Source organism: Coenobita brevimanus, chromosome 13 (genome assembly GCF_032717465.1).
Source record: "Coenobita brevimanus isolate Jiangsu-jjx chromosome 13, ASM3271746v2, whole genome shotgun sequence".
NCBI classification, from domain to species: Eukaryota; Metazoa; Arthropoda; class Malacostraca; order Decapoda; family Coenobitidae; genus Coenobita; species Coenobita brevimanus.
The window spans coordinates 24,483,368-24,493,811 of NC_136966.1; positions in this window are offsets into that span (position 1 = coordinate 24,483,368).

Here is a 10,444-nt window from a genome sequence, read left to right on the forward strand (position 1 = left end):
TGTTTTCTTTTCTTCTCAGTTCGTAGATAAAAAAATAAGTTGCCCCACCATCAGAAGCTTGAGAGGACACAATATTCATAGGAAGGCTTGTAGAATAACTGATGCAGTAAGAACATGATGAGAGATCCCCGTGATAATGAATATTTGGTGGCCTGTCCTTGTCGCCCGCCAACGTAATGAAGTCCGTCTTTTTAACTGTTTTAACCTCTTCAGCAGAATCACAGCTTCTCTAGTTTATTCCTACAATTTCCTACAGTACTCTTCGCGTTATATAATGAAGCATCTAACTTCTTCAGTTCGAAAAATATTCTCAAAGCAGCAAGAATGAAAACAAAAATGCTATCAAAGTGAAATGGTTGACTGTACTCGTATAATCAACGGCTCACCAGAGTATATATATATATATATATATATATATATATATATATATATATATATATATATATATATATATATATATTCAGTTAGTCATTTTGCGAAATCAGTCATTTTGCAAATGTCCCAAACCAAAACTCTGGTCAGTTTGCAAAATTACCTTTAAAGTCTGGGTTAGGTAAGTTTAGGTTAGGTTAGCTAAGGTTAGGTTAGGTTAGGTAAGTGCAAAGAATCCCTCTTTGCAAACTGACTGGGAAATTTGGAAAATGATCAGTTTTGCAAAATGGCCGTAACATATACTGTATGTATACCTCAGGCGTCTCTAGTATCTGGACTGTACGTGAGTGAATATTTCCAAAATGGTGGACTGCACAACGGCCCAAACGGTATTGTCACGACAGTAGTGATCAGCGATGCAAATATCATGTGAATTTAATTCTATATACAAAATCAAGTGACTTTCTAAAGTGAAATAAGTTTATAAATGTTATAATGAATCTATCTATCTATCAGTCCATATCTATATCTGTCTATCTATCTATCTATATCTATATGTCTATCTATCTATCTATATCTATCTATCTATCTTTGTGCGTTTATAGTGTCGTGCATTGAATTCTGGCTGACATATGGCAATCTATGAATTTTTGCCAGCTTTGCAGCAGAACATCAGCAAAGCAAATATCATGTGGGTATTCTATATACAAATTCAAGTGACTGTTTAAGTGAAGTAAGTCTACAAATGTTACAGTGAATATATATTTAAGGTGCATTAATGGTATCGCACATTTATTTCTGGGTGACATCTGGTAACTCTTTGAATGTTTGCCAGCTTTGACTGAGGGCAGTGTTATTGTTACTGTGCGGTGGCACGTGGTACAGTTTTCGTGGTTGAGTGTGAAAGTCAAAGATTTTACAAGTATATATGTTATCCTTTCTTTTTCTGAAGACATCTACAGCATGGTGAAGTGTGCTGCCTTCAACTGACGTTCGGGTTATAGGCCCACCAATGCTTAGGAGATTCTTGAGGCCTGCTGTTGTTCCCTACAACCGTCTAGTCTTAGCCTTTCCCAAGACCGACAGGTAGGAGATCAGGGGTAGGTAGATTGCCACCCTGAGGCGCAAGGATGCTAACTGGAACCCGGACCACTGTGGAGAGTGTGAGCTCCATTTCCGACCAGAAGATTTTTATGACCAAGAGAGCACCTTCAGGAAGACTGGGCGCCAGCACAAGGCTCTCAAACCTACTGCAGTTCCGTCTATCTTCGACTGCTACCCAGACTGAAATATCGTCAAACTAATCTGAATGACGAATGACACCGAATGACGAACGACAACGGTAACTGTAAATACAGTAATAGCCTCTCCCTACTGTCATTCGTCATTCAGATTAGTCAGGCCCGATGTCGACACCCCATTGCATCTTTAGGAATCCGATGGAATGACACTGATATTACCTATCATTCCGGTTTATACCTTATGTTGACACCTCCTTCAACAACAAGCAAACAGAATGCCATATTACATGGAATGACACTGATGTTACCTGCATTCCAGTGTATACCCTCTGACGACACCCCATTGCATCTTTGGAAACCGATTGACATTATTATCGCATGAATGACACTGATATTACCTGTCATTCTAGTGTATACCCTCTCTGCACCTCAGTCCATCCTTAGAAAAGTGAATGTCAGTAATATCACAATGAATGACACTGATACTACTTGTCATTTCAGTGGAAATCCTCTCTCTGTACCAGTCCATCTTTAGGAAACCGAATGGCATTGAAATAATCTGGAATGACACTGGTATTACCTGTCATTCCAGTGTCTATCCTCTCTCAGCACTTCATTTCACATTTAGCAAATTGAATGAGTGGTATCACATACAATGACACATATTACCTGTCATTCAAGCTTATATTTTCACTTTGCACCTCATTACATCTTCACGAAACTAAATGGCATTAACACCACATGGAATGACACTGATGTTAACTGTCATTCCAGTGACTAGCCTATCTCTGCACCTCACTGCATCTTAAGCAAACTGAATGACAGTGATATCACATGGAATGACACTGCAATTACCTGCCATTCCAGTGTATACTTTCTCAACAGAGGGTTTACACTGGAAAGACAGGTATTATCAGTGTCATTCCATGCGATATTAATGTCATTCGGTTTCCTTAATGATGCAATAGGATGTTGACAGAGGGTTTACACGAAACATCAGTGTCATTCCATGTGATATTTATGTCACTTGGTTTCCGGAAGATGCAATGGGGTGTCGATAGACAGGTCGATAGACAGGTAATATCAATGTCATTCGGTTACTTAAAGATGCAATGGGGTGTCAACAGAGGGTTTACACTGGAATGACAGGTAATATCAGTGTCATTCCATGTGATATTGATGTCATTCAGTTTCCTAAAGATGCAATGGGGTGTCGACAAAGGGTATCAGGAAGAATCAGGGGAAAGGTGTTGCAACTCGCAACCAGAACACCGACAAGAGGACGAAGTTGACCGGCAAGAAGCAGTGGAATGAACATCGATTGTGCAGACTGTGTGTTGATTTTTTGTTTTGAGTATTGTGTGCTGGTATATGTAAATGAATACTGTGCGCACTGTATGTATATACAAAATAAACTGTGTAAAAAATTCCAGTTTGACTATTACCAAATTGCAGGTCTATTTGGGTAAAAGCCGAGATATGGGTGCTAGAATTTGTGTTTTTAGTTAAATAGCGGAACAACCCGATATTATTATACTGTATATAATTCCCGGTTAAATTTAATACAGATCAGATTACATTTTCCAGAATATCTTCATACTATGAACTCGTGTCATACAAAAGCTCTGCTCACCAGTATCTCGCATAGCTGCTGAGTAAAAGGTCATTAAGGTTGGAAAACACGTTCGCCAATCCCGGGGCCGCTGTGCAGTACGGTCTATTGTGCATGCACAGTCCAGATACTAGAGACGTCAATGTAGCCTATATCTATCTATCTATCTGTCTATCTATATCAGTCTATCTATCTATTTATCTATCTATCTATCTATCTAAAAATCAGCAATGGATACATCCTTAGAGAAGCGGAGGCGAATAAAAGACAGAAGAACCAGTACAGTGTGCAGCATGTTTATTCAACGTTTCGAAGTTGACACTCTTCATCATCAAGCAATCTAGAATAACACAAAACAATAAATATTCCTAGCGAACATAGCACGAGTACAATGCTAAGAACTCAGCAAGATTCGACATAAAATCAATCAAAACATGCATAAAAAAGAACCAACAACAGGAAAATTATAGGAAAGAAGAAATACAGCTACAACAGAGCATTAAAAACACAGTAGTTCAATTGATTTGTCGTTATTAACAAGGGAAGGTATATATTTAAGTGTTAGCAAGGACTCACTGATACACAACTCCCTCCCCGAGGCCCTTGACGACAGAATTGTGAGTGAATCTAGACGAATGGGATGATCTTCCTGGAGTGCATGTCGCCGAATGGCGCTAAAAGAGGGACTATGCAATGGTCTGCTAGTTCGGATCGATCTTCCTAGGTGTTCAAAGATCCGGACCCTGAGTTGGCGCTTTGTTTTGGCAATATACACTACATTACAGCAGTGACACGCGTATTTATATACTACGGAGGCCTGTAGCTCTTTAGAGACCAGATCCTTTGAACCTGAAAAGACTGAACTGTTTGACCAGCTCTGAACACTATGCTTATCTAAGTTGAGGATAAAATTCCTTTAGTAATTTAACTAATCTGTTTTGTAGAGCAAAACTGCACTTATCTACAAACAGGAGAGAAAAGTAAATATCCTTTTTCTTGACCATAATCTTCTGTGGTTTAGGATTCAAAATTCTGTCCAAAGCTTGTCCTACATATGAATCTGTAAAACGGAATGGAAAGCCACTACAAAATATATATATATATATATATATATATATATATATATATATATATATATATATATATATATATATATATATATATATATATATATATATATATATGACCACCTTTACTATAAGTGAATACATATTGAAAGTGATGTATAAATCTTGAGACAAAGCACTTCACCCTTCTGTATCACATCTCGACTGTTCTAAACATCCGAAGTTAGATATTGACTGGAACTACTATCAAACGTATAAGCTTTTTGATCACCCTGTAGTTATTTATCGGCAGGAAATAAAGTAGGTGATAAGCTGCTCTTGGGCACTCTATAAGGCCCCTCGTCCACCCCCCAAATGCGCCCAACAAAATACAAAATACACACACACACACACACACACACACACACACACACACACACAAATGGGGCACAAATATTCATTCACCTGTATGGCATCATTCTGAGAGAGATAAAGCTGTATACGAAAACAGTCATCATCATCGTTTTGATCTCTCTCTCTCTCTCTCTCTCTCTCTCTGCTACACAACAGAGTTTATTACCTTCGCGTGTCGTTAAATCTACTGTACTGCCGTGAGGCCGTCCTACTCAGACATCAGTTCAAGGAGTCGGGCATGTCTGTGCGTGTGTGGGCGAAAGGGAGAATTCATCCATATGCACTCTCCATTAATTAGTTGCATCTTGTAGTATGTAATATATATATATATATATATATATATATATATATATATATATATATATATATATATATATATATATATATATATATATATATATATATATATATATAGATGCAAACTAACCACAGGAGAAATGAAAGGAGCGACAGTGAGTACTTTCGTATGTTACATCTTCAGACAGGATGAGACAGAAACGTAAAGAGTAGAGGTCTTTTATGCACACCCGCAGCATATTGTAGGCAAAAACTATACAAGACTGGGGAAAACTTCAGAAACAGCTGTGACTCTATTACCAAGAACCCAGACATATGTTGCTCCGGAGCCTGGCTGTGAAGATGTATTCGGTAGATTTGAACCGCAGACCATAACACAATGCACTTTTGAGATGAAGGACTGCCGTACAGTAAATTTAACTGAACAATGATAAATCTAAAGGGTACAAAACATACGGTACCACTAATATTACCCCACCTGGGTTAGAATTCCTTACTTTCTGTTGAGTGTCGCAATTGGCCTACAATATGGTATTCAGATCTGAACTTGACCAAGGAGTTGGCATGAGTTACCATGGATCACGAAAGATAAGTTTTATTTCTATGTCAGCATTTTCAAAAACAAGAAGCCTAACAAACAGAGTGTCCAACAGACGAAAATATACAGGCAGACAAATCAAGACGCGACCAAAACATTATTTACCAACGATACAGGCAGTAATACTAATCCCGAGACTTTAGTTAAACTCTTGAATCCGATGGGGTAATCTTAGTTCATCCTCGCTACCATCAGGCGGTTTAATTCCGCGTAAGAGAGGTTTCTGATGGTGATGGAGTTCGTTTCAGCTTTCAATGGACCCTAACAACAAAAAATCTCCAGAGATGAATAGAATTGTTTGGAGAAGATTAGCATAAACCAACAGTCTAGTCTACCTGATACAAGGAGCTCAGTCCGTTGGGGATGTATATTCAGTATATATATATATATATATATATATATATATATATATATATATATATATATATATATATAAACTGCCTAGCCCCGGGCTCCTACGCTCCTCATGGGGTAATGTAGGATTGGATGGATGGATGGATGGATATATATATATATATATATATATATATATATATCAGAGTGGTCCACCACATTGAAGTATTTAAAATTCTTCCTCCCAGAGTTTCCCCAAAAACTACTCTAAGCAAAATGTGGGTTCAATCGGTTGATATTTAGGGGTGGCACAACTCCCCTTAGAAGTCCACCTTCATGGCCTCTGGGTCCCCCCCCCCCATATACGTGTACAATATATGGGCATTATCCGCTCGTTGGCGGGGGTATCATGGCTGACCAAACCACTCACTGTTGCTCAGCTGAGACTGTGGACTTGTTAGAATCAGGGAACCTCTCTCGGTGCTCATCCACCACACTCAAGAGAAATTGGAGTTGATCTTCCGTCAGAGTTCCACTGAAGGTGTGAATGAGAGCCACTGCTCTTTCAGCATGATCATTAACTACTTTGATGTTTCCTATGATTTTTTGTTTGTTTCTTGGAACTTTTCATTCATCTCCGAGGTGCTGGGGTCATCATCAAGAAAACTGATATCGATCGGTTGGGCCTGAAGAAGCTTTAATGAGTTCTTTGTGGGGCGCCTTTCTAATTTCAGTGCAGCTTTGCATTCCCTGAGTCCTCCCCTCTTTGGGAAGTCTAATGACCCTCCCTTTTCCCTCGTACATTGGACCATGATTCCCTTGGTGTCTGGTGCAACAGTTTGATCGAAGAGAGCAAGGGCCGGTCTGATGAATACCAAAGGTGGTTCTCAAACTTCTTGAGAGCTGCTTTGGCCACTTTATGGTCATGGTAGTCCTTTAACTTTTGGATAAGATCCAGATCATTCTTCGGGCATTGTGGTGGAATAGGAGCTGTGATCCAGCTTTTTAAGTAGATTAGGAGGGTAAGGGTCTTCAGGCTCTTTTTCTCACGAGGTGTCAGAATAATTTGATTTCGAAAAAGTCACATTTTGATGAGATAGATAACTGGCCATCCACCTTGCATGATTCATGTCTGCAGGGCGTTTGAATGTGTAACATTCAATTTTTTCGCCACGAAAGATCAATGAAACTTCCAAAAACTCTATAATCATCTCGAAAATTTCCAGAGGACAAAATAATGTTCCTTGCCAAAGGCAATTAGTTCTTTTCTGAAAGGTTCAACTTGATCCTTCATCTCACCATCATCCTGTGATGTAGAGAACCTGGTTGGATCAATGTAGTCCCACACAGACTGGAGCCTCTTGAACAAGAGTGGCTCAGGTGCAGAAGATGAACCAAGGACTGCTGCAAACACTCCTCCATACATGACTTCCATGCAGTAATGCCTACAGGCAAAGTAAAAGAGTGGTCGATCAAGTTTCTGTTCTAGAAGAACGCATGCTCCCATGCTTGTTCCTGTATTTGATGATGTAGTATCTGATGACATGAAAGAAGTATATATACTACAGCTGACTGAGCTTCCCTTGTTCCACTTGGTAGTTTAGAACACCAAGCAGTTTAGAATCACCTGATTCAACTAATGAGACAAAGACAAAGAGTCTGTCTACCTTTTCATTCTTGGCAAGTAGATCAGAGATCAACTTCCCATCCCAGTGGACAATTGAAATACTTGGACTAAAGCTAGTTTTGATGGCATGGGTTATTTGACATCGATGTCTCTCTCGGTGCCTTTTGATTAAAGAGCGAGAGAAGTTTATCTCTGAAAGATCTTGACCAAGGCTGGATGCAGTTTCAGCTAATACAAAGATGGTCCTTCTGTCACTGATGCCTGTCCTGTCCAGAGCGGCAGCCAGTTCTGGAGTTATGATATTCTTCATTGTTTTTTTCATTGGTAGAGTTGGTCCGCTGGTCGATGGTTTATCAATATTGTACTCTCCTTCTTCTTGTGACTCACATAAAGACTTATCAGAAGAACTTCCCTGATCTAGCACAACTTTCTGTGAAGCAGCATATTTTTCTTGTTCAGCTTTCCTTTTCTGTTTTCCAATTTTATTTGCTTCACAGCAGCTCTGTCTTCTGCCTTGTCAGTCACCATATCTACAGAGACCATTAATCCCACTCTTTTCGGTTTCCTTTGTTGGATCAAGAACTGCCGGTCTTCTTCATTTCTGATTAAGGTCAAAGCATCAACATGGGTAACATGAAAGAGGTTCTCCATTTCTTCCTGAAAGGTTTTCTCTTTCTCTAACTGAGAGTTGCTTTTCCTCCCAGTATTTTTCTTAATCGGTTTCCACCCCAAGTGTAGAGCTTGAATATTGTGAAGAATGTCGTCTTTCATTTGAACAGGGATTTGGGCTTTCTCCCAGAAGAGACATAGTTCTTCAAAAACAGCTTCTGAACTAGGTTTGATCCCCTTCTTCAAGACTCGATGATGATGGAGGAACACGTGAAGGACCTGGCCACGGGAAGGCAGCTTGGTTCCAGTGATCGTTTCCTCTGACTTTTTCATTAAGTAAAATGAACGTTTATTTGACATTGTTACAATTTCTAAGGAATCTGAAAGAAAAATAATCATTAAATAGTCATTATATAATTGGTAAATAATGTTTCTTGTAATTATACAGTACATAACTAATAAAGGGCATAATGATATTAGTGTACCCGTGCTTAATTCATACACCAAAAGAAAGCAAAACGTTCATCTGTATTCTCCACACACACAGCGTAATTTTCCCCTTCTCTTCGCTCTTGCCACTCCTCAGAAATCTAGTGTTGCCAGATGGCCAAACAGTAAATCCACAACTTCATGTGACGACACTCCAGGTATACAAAAAATAGCTTTGAGCCACCCCTAAAAGCTAATCGACTTGCCTCAAATTTTACATGGAATATATATATATATATATATATATATATATATATATATATATATATATATATATATATATATATATATATATATATATATATATATATATATATATATATATATATTCCTGCACACTAGGAAACCATTTACTACGGTGAGTGGTAATCATATAGCCAAATTATGACGCCTGGTGGTTTAGTGGGCAATTAAGGCGCTCCAATTGTATTAAACCTGTGCCGGTTTATATCCAAAGGATGGTTTGTGTTTATTGATCATATAATACCACTCAGGGATGAGTGAAGCTGGTCACTGTCAACTTAAATACCAGGACCAACTTGCCTAGCCCCGGACTCCTATGCTTCTCATGGGGCAACATAGGATTGGATGATATATATATATATATATATATATATATATATATATATATATATATATATATATATATATATATATACATGCAAACTAACCACAGGAGAAATGAAAGGAGCGACAGTGAGTACTTTCGTATATTACATCTTCAGACAGAGTGAGACAGAAACGTAAAGGGTAGAGGTCTTTTATGCACACCCGCAGCAGGTAGTGGCACACAGAACAATGAATTACCTGGATTTTTACCTGCGGCTTAATTTAGGGTCACCTGCAGCAGGGAGTGGAACACAACAAAGGATGACCTGAATCTAAAAATGCACGTGACAAAGGAGGAGGGAGTAGGAGGGAAGGAAAGGGGAGTGGGAGGGAGGGGGAAGGGGAGAGGTGGGAGGGAGGAGGGGATAAATACTGCAGCTTAACTTAAGACCTAGAGGATTAATGCTTGGTGTGTCCCACACAGGCGTGACTACACCACCAGGAGATGACAGGGAACAATCACTTGTTAGTCTGGGGGATACTGCTTTAAAATTAATTCAGTTAACAATTTATCTCACTTAAAATGACCATAGCTCATGTTTACACTCTTTTCATATGTGCCAGAAATTAGACAAGATTCTGTTACATTTTTTTCATCTAAGCTTTTTGATCTTGCTAGAATCTTGGAGCCTGTCCAGTCAATATGGTGATCACTGGATGCTTTGTGCTGAAATAAACCACTACTTTGTTGGGCTGTTCTTACACTGAATTTATGTTGTGAGATTCTAGTTTCCAAATCTTTTCCAGATTGTCATATGTAAAATTTGTTACAGCTTTTACACGGGATTTTGTAAACAACGCCTGAATTACTGAAAGGGCTGTTCTTGATGAGGGGTTTTTTGATGGTGTTCTCATATTTGAATACTACTTGTACATTGAGTTTCCTCAGTATGTGAACAACATCAAGAAAATTTTCATGGAAGGGGAGGACAAGGGTTCTTTGAATGTTCTGGCGATCTGGCTTATTAGTTTTCCTTTCAAGGAATCGTTTCTTGGCTGTATTGTGGCACTGAGTTAGTATGCTTTGTGGATATTTTAGCTTCTTTCCAATACTCTGAATCATTTTTAGTTCATCTAAAAATTCTGGGTCTGAAATTCTATATGCTCTTAGGTACATGGATATGAACACAGATCTTTTTACATTAATATGATGGTTTGAATAGTAATGAACATATGACATAATATTTGTAGGTTTTC